Source organism: Scyliorhinus canicula, chromosome 29, assembly GCF_902713615.1.
Source record: "Scyliorhinus canicula chromosome 29, sScyCan1.1, whole genome shotgun sequence".
Classification (NCBI taxonomy): Eukaryota; Metazoa; Chordata; class Chondrichthyes; order Carcharhiniformes; family Scyliorhinidae; genus Scyliorhinus; species Scyliorhinus canicula.
The window spans coordinates 11,282,020-11,284,871 of NC_052174.1; positions in this window are offsets into that span (position 1 = coordinate 11,282,020).

Consider the following 2,852-nt stretch of genomic DNA (forward strand, 5'->3'; position numbering starts at 1 on the left):
GTCAGAAGGAATGTAACTTTCTGCTAAAATGCCTCCTCTTTACATCCATAAAAACCCCTTATCGGTCAAGGACAGCATCTGTTATCCTGTCACTTATTTTTGGTTAACTACCGATAGCCAAATGGCTAATTGGATGTATTATCATGAATCCATCTTTTAATGGTCGTAGGGTCTGTGTTAATGACAGGTGTCCGAATATATATTGGCAAAGGGGGACTCGCATAGAGGCCTGTCTTTTTTTAGTGTTGTCATATTCTTTAGACACCAAAACAGACACTTTTGTGAGGGCGTTATTCTAAGTGTCAAGAGGGATAGTTTGGCGTTATGTATCTGTTTTTCTGAAGGATTGTCTGTCCTTATGTTTTGAATACTTATCGGTGTAGGGAGTTATTGTCAAAGAATTTATAGTTTGTCAAAAGAACAGCCTTTATTTGCCTGACTTAATGAGTCTTTGGAACCAGCTTCGAGTTTTCCCCATCAGGTGGTAACCTCTACCTGACCTTTAGCTGAAGTGGTTTTAGTCCACATTGAATTAGAATGCAGTTTGTATTAATGCCTTAACAGTGCAGAAGGAGGCCATTCGGCCCATCGAGTCTGCACCGGCTCTTGGAAAGAGCACCCTACCCAAGGTCAACACCTCCACCCTATCCCCATAACCCAGTAACCCCCACCCAACACTAAGGGCAATTTTTGGACACTAAGGGGCAATTTATCACGGCCAATCCACCCTAACCTGCACATCTTTGGACTGTGGGAGGAAACCGGAGCACCCGGAGGAAACCCACGCACACACGGGGAAGAACGTGCAGACTCCGCACAGACAGTGACCAAGCCGGGAATCGAACCTGGGACCCTTGGAGCTGTGAAGCAATCGTGCTAGCCGCTATGCTACCGTGCTGCCCCATTTTAAACCGAATTCTGTGGCGAACGTGACATCCATCACAGTCGGAGACGGCGAATTGACGATTGACCGTTTGTTCATTTTAAGTCTGAGGTAGATCGATTTTTGTTCGGCAAATATATATTTAAATAACTTTAATATATTTCCAATTTAGCTTGGCTAATCCACCTACCCGGCCACATCTTTGGGTCGTGGGGGCGAAACCCACGCAGAGGCGGGGAGAATGTGCAAACTCCACACGGACAGTGACCCAGAGCCGGGATCGAACCTGGGACCTCGGCGCCGTGAGGCAGCAGGGCTAACCACTGCGCCACCCCGCCACCCCCCTTGAGCAAATATATCAAGGGATATGGGCAAAGACAGGGCCTCACAGCAGCCATGATCTCACTGAATGGTGCAACAGGCCCGAGGGGCTGAATGGCCTCCTCCTGTTCCTATGTTCCTCTGCTAAAACAACAATATGTTTGATTTACGATTAGAATACAAACAATAGTAGTGGTGTGACCATTATAATTGATAATACACAAATAGATAAGCAAGTGAAACGAAAGAATGGTGACTTTTTTGAAAGGCGATGGCCCTTTATATGTCTGTCGGAACGATCAACTTGAGGAGTTGCTGGTCAAGGCCTCCGGGAACGTCGATCATGTCGGGACTTGCGTCAGGACCAGGAGCAGAAACGGGATCCAGACGGAGTGATGTCCTCCGCAGAGTCGGAATGGTCCTGGAAGGTTCAAACGGAGAGGGAGTGAAAAGTTGCTGGCTGGCTGCAGAGATCACAGAATTTACAGTGCAGAAGGAGGCCATTCGGCCCATCGAGTCTGCACCGGCCCTGACAAAGAGCACCCGACTCAAGCCCATGTCTCTACCCAATCCCCGTAACCCCAGTCACCCCCATTTAACCTTTTTGAACATTGAGAAACCCTCAATCACGACGCAGGAGAGAAGATAGATGATTCAAAGGCTTCAATCGTCTGAGAACTGAACAGCAGCTGAGAAGTGTGCTCACCACATGCTGCCGAGTGAGCCTCATCCTATATACCGTTTCCTGGGGGCGGAGCCAGAGGCGGAGTCCCCAGGGTTCCAAGCCCGGTCTTAAAGGGCCAACGTATTAAAGGTAAGGTACCGTTACAGCAGCTACTGATAACATTCATCACAAACATTAAGGGCAATTTAGCATGGACAACCCACCTAACCCGCACATCTTTGGACTGTGGGAGGAAACCGGAGCACCCGGAGGAAACCCACGCAGACACGGGGAGGACGTGCAGACTCCGCACAGACAGTGACCCAGCCGGGAATCGAACCTGGGACCCTGGAGCTGTGAAGCAACTGTGCTAACCACTGTGCTGCCCCAATGAAGGACACAGGAAATGGGAACAGGTCGGGGGTGGGGGGGGGGGGGGGCACTCAATCCCTCTGACCTGCCCCGCCGGTCAATGGCATCATGGCGTCAGCCAATGGCACCAAAAACACGTCAATGGACAGCAATCACTTAAAACATCGTTCTGAGTCACGCAAAGGGGCGCGTGCTTACCCTTCCGGGCTAATCATGCAGAGGCTTGGGCTGGTAACGTGAGTTTAAATCCCCTTATGGCAGCGGGGCACGGTGGGGGGGGGGGGGGGGGGGGGGGTGGAGGGGCAGCAGGGGGAGGGGGGAACTCCATGAATAGAGATTGTGGATTGCTGTTAAAAAGAAACAACCTTGGTCATTAAAACCCAAACAAAACGCGGCTGCTGGGGATCTGGAATGGAAACGGAAAATGCCAGGGGGAAACCTCATCAGGTCCGGAAGCACGTGTGGAGAGGGGTTCTGATTGAACGCTTCGCCTCCGTGCGACTCTTCCCCAGGGCTAAAGAGAGGGGGGGGGGAAATACGATGGATTTTACTGTTTGACAGGGTGTGGAGCTAAATGGAAAGTTAGCGATAGGCGGGAGCGACGTGAGATTT